A 17,554-nucleotide genomic window follows, 5' to 3' on the forward strand; every position below is an offset into this window, starting at 1 on the left:
ACTACTGCTTTGTTCTTTTACTATGCATCTCTGAGAAGAATTAGATAGAGGAAGATACAGTTAGTTCTCACTTTACACCACTCATGGCAGCTCCCCTCTTACCTTTATGTGACCGCACCCTAGCCTTTCTATATGAGTTACATCACCTAACTGCATTCTCATCTCCCCTTCCCTTCTCACCCTCTTTTTGTCCCCCAGAAGCTAGGTGTATACATATTGGCTAAATATATATAAGGGTTTTGCAAAAAATGTAACTTCAAGACTAATTAAAGATAATTTTGTGTTTTCTTACTGTGTTGTGGTATGTGTATGCATTTTTTGAGGAATATTTAGGTGGTATGGAATATCTCTTTAAGTAGTTTGGGTCAGCTTTCACGGTTCTGTCCCTTCCCAGATTCTTGAGCACCCCTGTGTCTTTGCTGGCAGTGCAGTATGAGAAGAAAGAAAGTCCTTGTGAACACTGTGAACACTGCTCAACAACAACTAAAACATCACTGTGTTATCAACATTTCTTTTATCCTAAACTCAACATCAAAATCGTATCAGCCACCATGGAGAAAATTGAATCTATAGTAGATGAAACCAGGACACATTCACAGACCAGTTCCAATTTGAAAAGTGAGGTCCTTAGTCCTTTTCAAACATTTCTTTTCAGCGTCTTTGAGACTTCATCTCAGATGTTAATACATCATGCTACAAAGAGCACAGTCAAGTGGGAGGAAGTCAGATCTTCTAACTTCTCTCAAGGAGGCCAACAAGTGTTGTGTGAAGCTGTAACAGCAGTATGTGAAGGAAAGCATTTCTATTCCAGTTAGACAATAACACACATGATTACAGCAATTTTTAAGCAATAAAGTGAGAATATGGGAGGACATGAGCAACAGAATTCAAAAGATGTGTGGTATCCTTTACCAGTAAATACCTAAAGATTTCTGAGGAAAGGACTTGTGAAAATACTCATCTGATAAGCTGATTCAGCACCACCCACTATTAAGTATAGCTGAGACAATAAAGCATAACATCTTCTTGCGCCATGGAGTGCTTTCATAATTTATTTCAGAGTTATATTATGGGGGGTTGTAGTTGGTGTGAGACCAACTGTTAGGCTTCAGTGTCGGTACGCAAAGACATGCAAAATGTTTTGTGTGACTGAAACCATGCAAGAAATGGTTATCTGTTGGTTTTTTTTTTTTCATCTGCACCACAACTATCTTGGTTGTAACAGATCCTTAGAGGTCTCTAGTCCAGTTTATTGGAATGAATGAACTAATGTATCCTGTCATTTCAGTTTTTATATGGGGCATGTATTGCAGGGTGTTTTCACACCATTTGGAATATGGTCAGGAAGAAAAGTCTAGAAAATATCTAGCCACTTGGATTATAGGTCTTAGCTGAACCAACAAATGGCAAAGTTCTCTGTACGCTTTACAGGGGGCAATATATGTGACCTGAACAATGCCAGATAAGAAAACACTGAACTTTTCCACTGAGAACCTGACAGGTGAGAATAAAGTTGCACCAAAAAGTAGCTCCCCTGCTCTCTAAGGAACTGCAGGACTATGGAGCAAGTCAACATCAACTGGAAGAATACCCAGAGGGCTGCCAATCTCCCTCAGCAGAAGTTCTGCTCACAGTGATGAACTGAATGCTGTGACCCTTACCTAGATTCATCGTAGGAGTGTTTACTACAGAAGTAAGTCCTTGGCTTCCAACAGCAGTAATAAAAAAGATCATTCTTATATTATCTGAATCATCCATTACAGAAGGACTGTATGGCCTGCATGAAGAAACTGGCATCTTCAAAGCTGTGACAAGTCCCCCCGGATGCTGTATGACATTTGAATCAAAAAAACATCATCCAGAGATGTCAGCTGTGTATTGGTGCCTAGTCCAACATTTTTCCAAGCTCACAGTGATTCTCTGTGAACTATCTCCTCAGTCTTGAAGAGGTAGCATTGGGCTACGGTGTCCAGTTCTGGGTTCCCCATTCCAAGAAAAGATAGAGATCTCCTAGAGGGGATCCTGTGAAGGACCACAAAGATGGTAAATGTCCTGGAGCAATCTCCCATATGAGGAAAGGCCTGGGTTTGTTCAGCCTGGGGAACCTGGGTCTGTTCAGTCTGGGGAAAAGAAGACTGAGAGGGGATCTGAATGATAAGTATTTAAAGGGAGGTGGGAGGCAAATAAATGAGACTGGGGTCTTCTCGGTGGTGTGTTGTGATAGGAGAAGGAGTAATGGCCTAAGACTTGTACATAGGAAGTTCCATACCAACATGCAGTAGAACTTCTTTACAGTAAGGGTGATAGAGCACTGGAACAGTTTGTCCAAAGGAGTTGTGGAATCTCAATATGGAGATATTCAAGACCTGTCTGGACACCTACCTCTGCAACCTCTTGTAGGGTACCTGCTTTAGCAGGGAGGTTGGTCTCAACCTCTCATGAGGTCCCTTCCGATCCCTGAAATTCTGTGATTCTGTGATCCTACATTAAAACTTTCCATAGAGTGTAACACAACCATAAAATCATAGAATCCTCAGAGCTGGAAAGAACCCTGAAAGTTCATCTAGTCCAACTCCTCGGCAATGAACAGGGATATTTACAGTCAGATCAGGTTGCTCAGAGCCTGGTCCAGCCTGACCTTGAATGTCTCCAAGTATGGGGAATGTATGACCTCTCTGGACAAACTGTTCCAGTGCCCAAGCACTTCTATTGTAAAAAAACATCTGTCTTACATTGAATCTAAATCTCACCTTCTTTAGTTTGAAACCATTTCCCCTTGTCTTATCACAGCAGACTCTGATGAAGAGTCTGTCTCTTTCTTTCTTATGGCCCTTTAGGGATTGAAAGATGACTATTAAATCTCCTTGGAGCCTTCTCCAGGCTGAACAGCACCAGCTCTTTCAGGCTGTCCTTGTAGGAGATCCTTGGATCATTTCTGTAGCCCTCCTCTGGATGTGCTCTACCAGATTGATGTCTCTACTGTACTGAGGACTTCAGATGTGGTCTCAGCAGTGTAGAGAAGAGGGGTAGGATCACCTCCCTTGACCTGCTGGCCATGCTTCTTTTGATGCAGCCTAGGCAACAGTTGACTTTCTGGGCTACATCAATGGCTCATGTCCACCTTCCATCCATTCACCAGTATACCCAAGTCCTTTTTGGCAGGGTTGTTCTCTATCCTTTTGTCTCCATGCTTTGATAATGGGCAATGACACAATTCAAGTGCAAGACTTTGCACTTGGATTTGCTGAATCTCATAACGTTATCCTGGGCCCGCTACTCAAGCCTGTTTAGGTCTCTCTGAATGGCAAAAGGTCCCTCAGGTATATTGGCCATACCACACAGCTTGGTGTCATCCACAAATCCACTGAGGGTGCACTCGAACCCACTGTCAGTGTCACTGATGAAGATGTCAAAGATCACTGGTTCCAGTTCTGACTCATGAGGGTCATTAATCTCCATCCAGACATTGAACCACCGCTCTCCAGGAACAATCTTGCAACCAGTTCAACCTTTCAACCTACCCATTAAATCCATATCCAGCCAATATCCATCCAATTTGGAGAGAAGGATGCTATGACGGTCCATGTCAAATGTCTTACTAAAGTCCACACAGGTGACATCATTGGCTTTTCCCATGTCCACTGACACAGTTATGCCATCATAAAAAGCCACTAGGTTGGTCAGGCAGAACCTGCCCTTGGTGAAGCCAACCATGCTGGTTATCCCATTTCGCCTTCCGTGTGCCTTAGCATAGCTTCTAAGAGAATCTGCTCCATGATCTTTCCTGGCACTGAGGTGAGACTAATACCTTGGTAGTTCCCTGGGTCACCCTTTCTACTCTTCTTAAAATTGGATGCAATATACCATGCTGTCTTGCTCCAATTAGCAGAGGAGAGATGATTTCTGATATATGTATATACACCCAGAGTGAGATTAAGATGTTTTTGGATTCAGATGTTGCCCAACATCTGACATTTATTATACATTCATCATTAGTTAGGCCTGGAGGGGGGGGGAGTTGAAGAATGCAATAGTAAAAATTAAGTAAAAATAGTAAGAAGATAGAAAAAGCAAGGGTTCATTATAGAAAAGCAGAGATATAACACCACTGCAGTTTCACAGTGTTCCATGATTCTCCCAGTAAGCAGTAGAGATGGGGGGGGTCGCATCTTCTCTCTTGGTCAGTGATGGGATGTTCTAATCAAGGCGGGAAAAGATGAAAAAGGCATGAGTCTTTTGTTTGCAAAGTCCTTATAAACTGTCCGGTCTTTCTCTGGTTTCTCCAGAGAAATGGTAATGGTTTTTTTTGCACATTCGATACTACACCTACCTACATCTGGGAATTCAGGGCCCCTCACCTTAGGATCATCCTGTCTCATCTCAGGAGTAGCCTAGAATGTAATGTGAGCTGGGATTCTCCTCTTATATTCATTGTCCCTGGCAACCATATGGTTGGTTGAAGTGAGGTCTATCCAGTAGGAAGGCTTGCAGAAACTCAGGCAGACTTTGAGACAAAAGAGTCTTTGTACAGTATCTTCCACACGCATTTCCGATTTAGCATTTTCCTTAGATATCTGCTAGCAGATAATTTAAAACCATGTGATGGATATTAGTAGTGATGACTGTAGTAGAAATGCTAAGTCACAGCTTGAACCAGCGATTGAACATCCGATAGGAAGGCAGGGCCAGCTCAGGAGAGCTCACGTGCAAGCAATGCATCTGAGTGACTGGAAGGGGTGAAGCCAAGATCCACTCCTTTACAGACATCATTTAAGGGTTGGCAGTGTAGGTGAGAAAATTTTATCTGGAGATCTGTATGCACCTGAGGACCTTATAGGCCTTTTGAAGTTAAGTAATTTCTCTTATTTCTGTGCCTTCTGATATCACATCTAAGCAGATTCTCACTTGCTGTAGCCTAAGATCTTGCTGCTCTGCTATCGCAGAATGGCCTGGGTTGGAAGGGACCTCAAGGATTGTGAATCTCCAATCCCCCGTGCCACAGGCAGGGCCGCCAACCTCTCCATTTAATACTAGGCCAGGCTGCCCAGGGCACATCCAATCTGGCCTTGAACAGGGACAGGGCATCAACAACCTCTCTGGGCAGCCTCACCTCTTTCCAGCACCTCACCACTTTCTCTGTAAAGAACTTCCCCCTAAAGACATCCAGCCTAAATCTCCCCTCCTTCAACTTAAAACCATTTCCCCTTGTCCTGCTGTTACCCATCTTTGTAAAGAGTTGGCTCCCCTCCTGTTTATAGGCTCCCTTCAGGTACTGAAAGGCTGTGATTAGGTCACCTCACAGCCTTCTTTTCTCCAGACTGAACAAGCCCAACTTCAAAACTTTGTATTGATCTATTTTCTTGATCAACTATGCCCCATAGAAGTCTAAATATACTGTGCTTGTGCGCACACATCAATTTTTTCTGTAACTAAGACAAAAAAAAACAAAACACTTTAGCCATTGTTCTGCACTGTTCAGGCCTAAGAATCCTATTAATGAGAAACAAATATTAAAGAAATTTCCACTAATTAATTAATTGTTATTTGATTATCTTGATTCAATTTCTTTATAGCACACCTTACTTGGGGCATAGATGTGAAAAGTTAAACTCTTAAAATTCACCTGTCTTCCTCTGCTAACAGAAGTGATTTAATACAAATAAGTTACTCTGTGTAAAGAAATCCTGTTACTGAGACACTGTATTAGTGGCTTTTATTTATTTCAAGGGGGGTGAGTAACTGTTGTGTAACAGACTGACAATAGAAACAGAGTTCCTGTGACAGCTGATGAACTCTGATAGTTAAGATTCAAATGACCTTGACCATAATTGCATAGTATGTTGTGCAGTTATTTGCACTTGCAATGACCGAGAGCAAGGAAACAAACAGAAAGTGCACTCATTATCACAGGGGAACTGCTTTGAGTTTTGTGGCTTAGTGCTGCATCTCTGAGCTACAAATTGTGAGTCCTCTTTTAATAGCTGAGATATTGGATGATGCAGCATGCCAGGAAACCAATCTGATCAGCCCTCCAGTAGACTATTTTGATAATCCTGATTCTCATCAGGTGTCTCTTTGGGTTCATCAGTTTCATCATAATGAAGCACAGTAGACAGTTCATCCATTGGCCATCTCTCCTTGATTTCTCTCTATTCTATCCAGTTTTTCAGTTACTTTTGAAATGGCTGAAACATAAGCTTGTAGAGAGGTTAAATGTAGCTCAAAGTCATGAAGTCTAGTAATCAGTTCATTTTAAAGGGGTCATCTTTGTCTTCTGCCATGCATGGCAGTTAATGTACCAGCATACTTTTCTGGTGAATATGTGAATTTACACCACATATTCGGTGTACACCTGACTCTCAGGATCAACCTGACTCCTGGTTTGGATCATCAGGAATGAAAGTGGAGTCTGGCAACATTTCCACCATAGTGCATTCTTTCAAAAAAAAAAAAGGATGCATTTTTCCATAGTAGTCCATAATTTCTTTATCTCAGGCATCAGATCATCTTTGAAGGAGTATTTTTCCTTCATGGCTAACAGCACCTGCTTCCAGAGGGTGAAAGCCTCATCCTGACATCTACTAGTACTTCTGTCAGTGGCTGAATCCTTAGCAATGCTACCCAGTTGGCAAGCCCCTCTACTGTCTAGCAACATACTGTTGGCCCTGTTGGCCCAACATCGAAGTAAGCAGGTAGCAATGCGTTCATTTGGGTGGTGTGAAAAAGTCTTTTCTTGAACCTCAAATTTAGATGTTGTCTACCTGGATTCTAGTAAAGCATTCGCCACTGTTTCCCACAGTATTCTGGAGACATTGGCTGATCATATCTTGAACAGGTGTACAGTTAGCAGGGTAGAAGCAGCTGGATAGCCAGACTCAAAGAGTCATAGAGAATGGAGTTCAATCCAGTTGGTGACTGGTCACGTCTATTTAACATTTTTATCAGGTGCATCTTCAGTGAGTTTGCAGATGATACCAAGTTAGGCAGGACTGTTGATCTACTTGAGGGTAGGAAGATATTGCAGAGGGAGCTGGATATGCAAGACTGATTGGCCAACTCCAGTCACATAAGGTTCAACAAGGCTAAATCCACCATTTAAGTCCATGAAGCAGTTACAGGGAAAATTATCAGGAAAATTTCCCAATAGAAAAGGAGTGTGTCAGTCTCTTTTCTCAGATGACAAGTGACAGGAAACAAGGAAATGGTCTCAAATTGCACTAGGAGAGGTTTAAATAGGATATTAAAAAGAATTTCTTCACAGAGAGGCTGGTCAAGTATTGGACAAGCTGACCATGAAAATGGTGGAGTAGTGCCCATCCCTGGAAGTATTTAAGGGATTTATGGACAGGGCACTAAGGGTTAGTGATGGGACTCAGTAGGTGATGTTGATTGTTAACAATCCTGAGGATCTTTTCCAACCTAAATAATTCTACGATTCAATGACTGTTCTGTTCGTGTTGCAGAAAAGGTACCAGGAAGAGGCTGACAACCGCAGAAGCTACACACTGGTTTTCAGTACAGGTAAACATCTTTGAAGCTCTCCTCTTCAGTGCTTGAGAGGAAAGAAGCAAAGCTTATTTGACTGATCAGATGACCTTTAACTAATACTGTATTTGGAAGGAGCAAGTGTCACTAGATAGAATATTTGAAGTTATTTGGTCTGTGTTTGTCTACATGAAATTAATATTAAATTAGCATGAGTGAACTTTTATTCCTGTCCTTAAAACTCTACCTATGAAATATTCTTTTCTTGAGATGTTTATTTTCATCATACAAAAATCAGATATCTTTTTATCAGTTTCATATTAACAATTGATTGAGGTGTAAATAGGTGAAAGTACCCATTTTTCTCTATTGTTGTTGCTGTTTTTTTTTTCCTAGGGAAGATGCGTTTGCCATTGTTATTTTTACTGAAATAACAAGAATTACAACCATTGCTTCAACAGCTGTTGAATTCAGGCAGTTGCTACTGATATGTTTTGTGGGAATGTCTCTGCTTTCTGAAACAGGCTTCGACTTTATTAGATGATGAAGTAGAGTTCTCTCATAATGACCTGACACAGCAGAAAATTCTGCCTATATAGAGGTGTATATGGGGGAGAATTTTAATGAGTTACTGTCAACAAAAACAAATCTTTTAGCACTGACTCTGGTACAGAGGAAAAAAATACCAGCAGTTAGACAAACGTATTACTGTGTTTTGTTGCCTCCCCTGCCCCCACGTTTTGGCTTTCCTTCTTTTCAGTGTAAGATGCACTCTGCCAGGCTTCATCCAATGAACAAACAGCACAGAGGCTGAGGCAGTGCGCACAGTGCCTTCAGGCATCTTAACTATTATGGTATCTGCCACTTGGTACATAATGTTTCCAATTTTCCTGCAGATAGGGATTCTAGCTGTACTGTTCCTTGACCTGTAAGATCATCTAGTTCCAACCTCCTACTGTAGACAGGGATACCTCCCACTAGACCAGGTTACTCAAAACCCCATCTAGCTTGGCCTTGAATGCCTCCAGGATTGAAGCATCCACAACTTCAATGGGCAATCTGTTCCAGTGTTTCACTACTCTCACCTAAAAAAGAGAGTAACAATTTAGTAATAATTAGATTTAGGCTAGGTATTAGCCTAAATCTACCCTCATCCAGTTTAAAGCCATTTCCCCTTCTCCTGTTGATACATGCTCTTCTAAAAAGTCCCTTTCCAGCTTTTCTGTAGGACCCCTTCAGGTACTGGAAGGCTGCTATGAGGTCTCCCTGGAGGGAAGAGCCCCAACTCTCTTAGCCTGTCCTTGTAGGGACCTTGCACTAAGCCTTGTTGAACTTCATGAGGTTGGTATGGACCCAGCTCTCAAGCTTGTCCAGGTCCCTCTGGATAGCATCCCTTCCCTCTGGTGTGTCAACTGCACCACTCAACTTAACATAATACGCAAGCTTGCTGAGGATGCACTCAATCCCATTGTTCACATCACCTGTAAAGATGTTAAATAGCACCAGTCTCAGCACCGATCCCTGAGGAATGCCACTTGTCACCAGCCTCCGCTTGGACATTGAGCTGCTGACCGCAACTTTCTGAGTGTGGCCATTCTGCCAATTCCTTCTCCAGAAAGTGGTCCATTCATCAGATCCATTTTTCTCCAATTTTTCAACAAAGATGTAGCACAGAACAATGTCAGATGCAGTGCCAGAATCAGCAAACAGCAATCCAACAAGACAGAGGATGTGTTAGTGTCAAAGAATATCGGAGGCTGACAGTTCCCACTTCTACTTGCTGACCACCTGGCTGGCTAAAGCCTTCTAGAAGTAAAATTAGTCACATCTACCTTTTTTGTGATTGATTAAATAATTGCTTTTAAGGTGTACAGAGAGATGGCTAGGACCTGGCCTAGGTCATAATAAATAACAAAGTGAGAAGCTAATATTTACAGGTGTGTAATGGCTGACTTCACAGCTGGTTAGGAGGGAGTTATATGCAAATCTCACAGTTAAATTCACAGATAAGGACTTTTTTGCAAGTAGAAATTGAATAGTCAGTGGTAACTGTATTAATACCACTAATAATGTGTAAATCCAAAGCGACATACGTGTTCTCAGAAATATAAAATATATGTGGTTGCAAATATGGCAAAACTGGGACCATTGGTGAGGAAGCAACAAGAAACAAGTTTCTTCTTCAAGAGGTGAATGGTAGAGAAAGATTGGGAGTCATGGTGGGTGTGGGAAGAACAATCATGAGAAAAATCAAAATGAGGTGTAAGAAAAAGGACCATTTGTAAGCAAGCAAGCTGTTGGTCTGACTGCTTATCTGATTCCTGCACTGTATAATTATCTTTGCATTAAGTCTTATTTCTAACTAATTTCTGCATTACCCTGATCAGCTAGAAAGCAAAAGGATTTCATTGTGTATTCATGATTGTGTGTATACAGGTGATGAGCCGTGAAGGCATTGCTCTTTGTTTTCTGTGCAGCTGACATCAATGCTCTGTATGAATCTGCATCTTTGAAATATGTACTCAGTTTGGGTTTTTCTTTGACCTTTAAAAAGAGGAACAGAAGCTCCATATCTATCAAGCTGAGGTAGGAGATACGTCCTAGATCTTAGACTGCATCAGATTCATCTCTAGTGGATAAACACAAATAAATCCTTTGGATCTTAGGATTCAGCCTCTCCTTAGCATTGTCTGCCCTTAAGTTACGCATAACCCACTTGCAAGATCTCTGTGCATGCTAAAATACATCCTAATAAGAGTGCTGGTAGAGTAGTGGTAACAGTGACTTCCTCCTGCTCACTCTCCTCTCCGTGTCCCTTAGTTTTTTCTGTTGCCTTTCTCGATGATGGTAGTTCTGGGGATGGCCCCTTGCCTGGATCTTCCTCTCCCTCTTCCACTTCTTTCTGTTCTGGACACGACAACACTCATTTCCATTTCTGGCCTTCCACAGGGGCAACTGACATTGATACTGGTGCCTTCTGTGACTGATCAGGTTTGGCTTGCAGACTTCCCTCTTTGTCTTGAGTCATAGCACAGAAACTCTCTCTCTCTGAAACAGTATTATATAGAGCTCAGTAAGCACAAGCCAAACCTCAAGTAAGTCGTACCTCCTCAGATCTACCTAATCTAGATTATCCCTGACTTAAATACTTGCTTAGTGTCTCAGGATCCCACAGGTGTTCAAGAGTGAAATACCATGACACCAGGGGTCCCCATGCTTCTAAGATTTCTCCTAAACCTCTCCATATTCCTTGTCACACAGCGTTCTCCAGTTTTGGAGAAAGCTTCCTCCAGATAATATAAATTATTATTAGGAGGAACAAATTCAGGGGAATTAATAACATGACCATTAATTTGGCATTTCAAAAATGCATAAGGAACCAGAACCAAGAAGAGAACTGGGAAACTGGTCTAAATATCGAGCTGTTTGTAAAATTAGCTACTCCCTCTGTGATGTAACTGTTAATGTTCAAATCATACAGCACTGCTTATAGGTACCAGGCAGGTGTCTCCATCAGTGCTCTTACTTGGTTATATACATATACAACTCCAAAACAGAACATGATGAAATTAATAAGAAACCAGTAAGTTCCAAAAAACATAATGGCCTTTAATCCTTTATAGAGTGCTCCTAAAATAAAGAAGATTCATAGCTGGCAGATGCTAAAAGGAAAAAAACTTGGTACAGTGTCCAGAGTCTGGCAGACCACCCAGCCTACAATCTAATCTATGAAGGCCAAGGCTAGCTACAGCACTCTGCAACTCTCTAACTTTAAGAAAGCCTTTATTTTTCTACTAACTTTACAAGGTTCAGATTCAGTTCAGATTGCCCACATTCTCCACAGTCATGGAGTTATCTCTGGATCTATCTTTGTCCATGACAGGGCCCACAGGCCAAAGAGGGGAAAGTGTGTCAACAGTTTATGGGCCGGTTCAGCCAGGTTTTGTGACTAACAGGGTGGGGGAACCACAGACAGATGCCCCCAAGAAAAGGGGTAAAGGGGAAGGGTAGGGAAATGGGCCTAAAAACAAAACAGCAGGAATGATCTGGGAGAAAAGTTACTCATGATGTTGGAATGCAAGATAACACAATAAAATACAATATATAATTGGAACTGAGGCTTATAAATCAAATAAAATGAGAGAAAGAGTATCTGAAACCGAAGGCCTTACTCTGAATTGAAGGTGAAATGACTGGAGAGCATACCCACACACTGTCAGGCAGTGTAAAAGAAAGGTCCTATGACTTGCAAGTTTTATCTTTCCCTCTGAATGCAAAGTTCTCTGGGGTACATAGTTCTTCTCTTCGGAGAACCAGGTATCCACAAAATCATCAGTCCATGGAACTGAAATATTAACTCTCGCTCCCTGTGCTTTACATGATGTTAAGATGTGGAAAACAAATAACAAAATTCCTAAAACCATGACACCTGGAAATGACAACAGCTACAAAGAGCATCCTTTCCCCCCAAACTATTTTTGGGCTTGTGGGCCTGCTGTTCCCCTGTCACAGACAGGGATAGATCTAGAGATAACACAGTGAAAACAGGTTTTAGCATTAGACCCTGGAGAACCTCAAGGCCAATACAGGGTTTGGTATGGACACCAGTGTGCCATACTGGTGGGGAGGAGCTTGCTGCAAGAAGAGGTCTCTCATTCCTGCTGAATACTTAACCAGGACTCTCAAAAGCATAAATTGTCTCCTTCAAAATTATATCAGAGAACTGAGAGTGAAGTTCCTCCATTCAAGTCCACAGACCAGTATTTATTGGTATGTCACATTTGTTTGGCCGCATGGTTTTACACACCATCATTATCCATTGAATTAGTGAATGATTTTCCTCATTATGTATTACAGTTGCATACAGTGTTTCTCTGAGGGCCAGTAACGGATGCAAGTTTAGAAATGTCAGGATCACGCTTTCAGCCCCATGTCCCATAATCTCAAGAGCCAAGTTGGTATGCCCTCTCATGTTTTTTGCTTAAATCGCTGTAACAGATCCATGAGTTTGGCAGCTTGTGTACCAGCACACCATTACATGTAATGTGGTGTGGGTGGGGGGCCACACCTCAGGTGACAACCCCACTGGTCAATCTTGGACTTTCTTTGTTTTTTAAGTTATTACTGATCTTATTTCTAGAGGACCTCAGGTTCCCAGATCCTCTACTTGGATTTTAGTCTGCTTGGCTTTCTTTTTATTCTTAGATTCAACCAGGATCCAAGAATCCTGCTGATTTAAGTCCTTTTCCTCTTCTAATGATATAGTTCTTAATTTTGGAGGAGAAATGCCGTTTGAAGGGAAGGCAGTTTGCTCTATCAGAGATGTAGTTTCATTTCTCAGTTGTCTGATACAAGCCTTTAAAAGTTCGTTTTCATCTTTCAGTCCTTCCTCAGAGTAATGATACACAGTATTAGACACTATACTACAGCAGATGCTACTCTTTCCTCCAGTTAGGAAAGTTTGTTCTCATTTTTTCAAAATGTTGGCCATTTTCAAAGGGGATTTAATAATGGGACCATTGTCCCTTATAGGTTCCCATTCTTCGATGATAACTCATCCAGACAAGGGGAACCCAGGAATCCCAGATCATGTATCTGTAGCCATAAAAAATGGTCTTTGCAGTCTTGAAACTCCAAGCTGTGGGGCACAGTATACATGCCCAAGGGATGGAAGCCATTCAGAGAGATCTAGACAGGTGCTATGGTTTTATGACTTTTGTTATTGGTATTACACATCATAACACCATGTAGAGCATTGAGAGTTAAAGACTTAATGCTCTAGTTTCATGGATTGTCAGTATTTCTGGGTACCTGGTTCTCAGAAGAGAAAAAGAACTACATCTTCCAGGAGGCTCGCTGTTCCATTTCTATTTTCCATTCAGAAGGAAAAGATAAAAACTCTCTGCAAGTCACAAAACATCTTTTTGTCTTTCCCTTCCTACTCATCTATGGTTGTGTGCTCCATAGCCACCTCACCTTCAGCATTAGAGTAAGGCCTTTGGTTTTGGACTCTCCCTCATTTTATTTGGTTTATTAGCCTCAGTCCCAATTATATTGTATTATATTGTGTTATCTTGCATTTCAATGTCATATTTAGTAAATTAACTTTCCTCCTGATTGTTGCCGCTGTTTTGTTTTTGGGCCCAAATCCTATTTCCCAGGCATGGGTCTTTGGGTCCCCCTGCCCTATTAATCACAGAACTGAGTCAAACCAGCATATAAACCAGTGACACCACCTCCCCACAAACTTTTTTTGGGCCTGTTGGCCTGCTGTTCCCCTGTCACAGACAGGGATAGATCTAGAGATAACACATTCAGCATTGGACCCTGGAGAACCTCATGAGGTTCAACAAATCCAAGGCTTTGCACGTGGGCAGAGACAGCCATCACTACCAGTACAAGCAGGGGGATGAAAGGATTGAGCACTGCCCTGCCAAAAAAGACACGGGACTGGTGATGGATGGGAAGCTGGACATGAGACAGCAATGTGCCCTCCCAACCCAGAAAGCCAACTGTATCCTGGGTGGCATAAAAAGAAGCATGGCCAGCAGGTCAAGGGAAGTGATCCTGCCCCTCTATTCTGTGCTGGTGAGGATTCACCTCTGGAGTACTGTGTCTACATGTGAGTTCCTGTTGGATCACATCCAGTCAAGGGGTACAGAAATGATCCAAGGGATGGAACACCTCTCCTATGGCAACAGGCTGAGAGATCTGGGGTGCTCAGCCTGAAGAAGAGAAGACTCTGAGGGGAACATGATAGCAGCCTTCCAGTATCTAAAGGGGAGCTATAGGAAAGAAGGGACAGACTCTTTAGCAGGGTGTTAGTGTTAGAACAAGGGGAAAAGTCTTCAAGCTCAAAGAGGGTAGATTTAGGCGGGATGTAAGGAAAAAGTCTTTTACAGTGAGACTTGTGAGGCACTGGGACAAGTTGCCCAGAGATGTGGTGTGATGCCCTGTCCCTAGAGACCTTCAAGGAAAGGCTGGATCAGGCTCCAGGCAACCTGTTCTAGCTGTGCATGTCTCTGTTTAGTGCAAGGGACTCAATGGCCTTTAAAGGTCCCTTTCAACTCAACCAATCCCGTGATTCTATTTTCAAATTCCTTTATCAAAACAAAAAGCACAGCTGTGTATTCTTTGCTTTTCAGAGCCCCATGTTTAGCCTGTGTATCAAAATGCACCATTGCCATCATGTGAGTCAGCACTGCACAGCACTGCCCCCCACACCCTGCTTTCAGTCAACGCAGCATTAATGGTGCACTGACTGCTTGACTATTGCTAAGCAATGGACAGGTAGCTGGGGCTGCTCCGCTGGAACAGCCACCACCTTTATGCGGTGGGAGCGGATGGGCCGCATTGCCTGCCGTGCTGGGCATCATGCAGCCCACAGATTGCACACAGCTGCCTTAGCTCCTTTAAGCAGCACCTTCAAACATAAATGAGTCATTCAAGTCTAGTCATTTGATTATAACCATCTTTCATTTGACAAGTATTTTATAAAACATTTTCTTGCGTAACATGTTACAATTAATGGCGTGGTGGGCTGTAAGATCTGTATGTTAGAATGATTCATCTTTCCTTCGTCAGTGCAGTATTTTAGGAGACATAATTGTGTATGAGATATCTACTCTGTCCATTTAGCACTTACATGCCACTTGTTTGTCTCAGCCAGATGGTTGTTTTCAATGGCTCTATGTTCAAGGTGGAAGCTGGTCAAGAGTGGTGTCCCCCAGGTGTCCAACATTTTAATCAATGACTGGGACCATGAGATTGAGTGTACCTTCAGCAAGTTTGCTGATGACACTAAGCTAAGTAGTGCAGTCAATACAACAGAAGGAAGGGGTGCCAGCCAGTGGGACCTGAAAAGGTTTGAACAGTGGGCCCATGACAATCTAATGAGGTTGAATCAGGCAAAGTGCAAGGTGTTGCATTTGAGTTGGGGGTAATCCTAGATACGAGTACAGACTGAGAGAAGAACTTGTAGAGAAAAGCACTACTGAAATGGACTTGGAGGTCCTGATGGATGAAAAACTGGAAATTAGCCAGCAGTGTGCTCTTGCAGCCTGAAAGGCCAGTGGTATCCTGGGCGGCATCAAAAGAGAGGCTGCTAGCAGGCAGAGGGAAGTGATTGTCCCCCTCTACTCTGCCCTTGTGAGGCCTCATCCGGAACATTATGTCCATGCCTGGGACCCCTAGTACAGGAGGGATGCAGAGCTGTTGGAGTGGATCCAGAGGAGGACCATAAGGATGGTGAGAGGGCTGTAGCACCTCTTCAGCAATGAAAGGTGGAGAGAGTTGGGATTGTTTAGCTTAGTGAGAAAGACTGCTTAGCTTTCTCATTGCAATCTTCCAGATCTTGAAAGGAGCTTACAAGCAGGAGGAGGACTGACATTTTACACAAGTGTATAATGACAGGACAAGGGGGATGGATTTAAACTGAAAGAGGGAAGGTTTAGGTTAGACATTCAGAAGAAATTCTTCACTTGGAGGGTGGTGAGGCTCTGGAACAGGCTGCCCAGAGAAGTTGTTGATGCCTTGTCCCTGGAGGGATTCAAGGCCAGGCTTGATAGGTTTCTGGCAGGCTGATCTAGAGGTTGGCAACACTGCCCATAACAGGGAGGCTGAAACTAGATGGTCTTTGAGATTCGTTCCAACGTAAGCTATTCTGTGATTTTATGATCATTTAAAAACAGAGCATTTTGCTTCCAAATGTATTCAGCAGACACTGAGAAAAATAAACAACCAAATAATGTCCTATGGTGAATAATAATGGTTTTTCAAGTACTTTGCCAAAATTCCTGTGAACAAAATCTTTGGTTTTTCCTTACTTGTTTCTCTTCCTCCATAACAAATTTTGGTTTTGCAGAGAGTAGTTACGAAAATAATCTTACATATCTAAAAATACATTTAACTCCCTTATGAAAAGTAAAGCTGTAGTATCTTGCTTTATTTTTAAATAATGGTAAACTGCAGATTAAAGCACACCATTTATTAGAATACTTTTTTTGTTTGTTTATTTCACGTAGCTCTAAAATTGGAGAACTGGAACCTGTGAGAATTAAAACTTCAAATAATTGATGATTTGCAGACAGAAATAAAGTTCCTGTTTGCAAGGCTTATACAAAGTAATTCAATGTAGATTTAATATTACAATCCACGCGTGAAAGAGATTCCATTTTCTACGGAAAATGCTTTAAGCTTATGATTATAGCATAGTTAGCAGAACTAAATTTTAAAACAAAATTGATTGTGGATAAACAATCAACCTTTTGAGCAAACACAATATCACTTGACATTGTCAAGTTATCTACAGTCCTATAGTTGGAGAGAAAACAGCCCTTTCACAAAGAACATGATGATGAGAGCTCCACTGCTAAACAGACAGTCACAAACAACTTTTACACCTATCCACTCACATTATGAAGTAATAATTGAATAAACCTGTTTTGCTTTGGAATAAAGTAACAACACTTGAAGTTTTTTTGTTTTGTTTTGTTTTTTGTTTTTTTTTTTGTAGAAAGTATTCCTATAGTTTTGTAAATGCTGTGGGAGTAACACATTTTAAGCAGTTTTACAATAATTTTAGCAAAAAATATTTTGTGTGGTTTTTCTTATCAGGTCTTATAGCCTGATACAAACAAACAAACAAAACACAAGTTCTTTTCCCCCAAAGGAAATTTTCCAATATTTCTTCACAGATCTACCCCATGGCTTAAAACAATTGAAATTCAGATTGTTACGTCATATGTCTTGTACTATGCCATGACTTCCCATCTGACACAGAAAAGAAAGACCTTGGAGCTCTTTGATCAGAATGAATTGCTATAGATACCATTTAGACCACTGCTTCAACTGTTACATATATATATGCTGCATTTGGGAACAGTGTAGCTCTCTTCTGTGCATCATAAACTACTCTTAGGATAAAAGCCTGAAATCCTGATCTGTTTTCATTCCAACTAGTCTTCTAGAGGCCAGCATTCTTTTGTCTAGGCTTTTCTGATGGCTTCCATGATTTTGAACTGTCAGTTTGCTCTCATACTAGATGGCTTAGATAGAGCATTACTCTTGG

The 17,554-nt window shown here is 41.7% G+C and overlaps 1 protein-coding gene across 1 annotated transcript in view; it reads left to right on the top strand.

Annotated features, from left to right (window-relative positions):
* The window catches only part of PRMT8 (protein arginine methyltransferase 8), a 47,212-nt gene extending 33,803 nt beyond the window's left edge, over window positions 1-13,409 (top strand). Inside the window, exon 10 of the mRNA XM_052701694.1 lies at window positions 7,464-13,409. The gene's annotated coding sequence lies outside the window, so the exon portion shown is untranslated. The remainder of the gene's footprint in view (window positions 1-7,463) is intronic.
* Window positions 13,410-17,554: the final 4,145 nt, after the last annotated feature.

The sequence above is a fragment of the Tympanuchus pallidicinctus genome, unplaced genomic scaffold, assembly GCF_026119805.1.
Source record: "Tympanuchus pallidicinctus isolate F22 unplaced genomic scaffold, pur_lepc_1.0 scaffold40, whole genome shotgun sequence".
Lineage (NCBI taxonomy): Eukaryota > Metazoa > Chordata > Aves > Galliformes > Phasianidae > Tympanuchus > Tympanuchus pallidicinctus.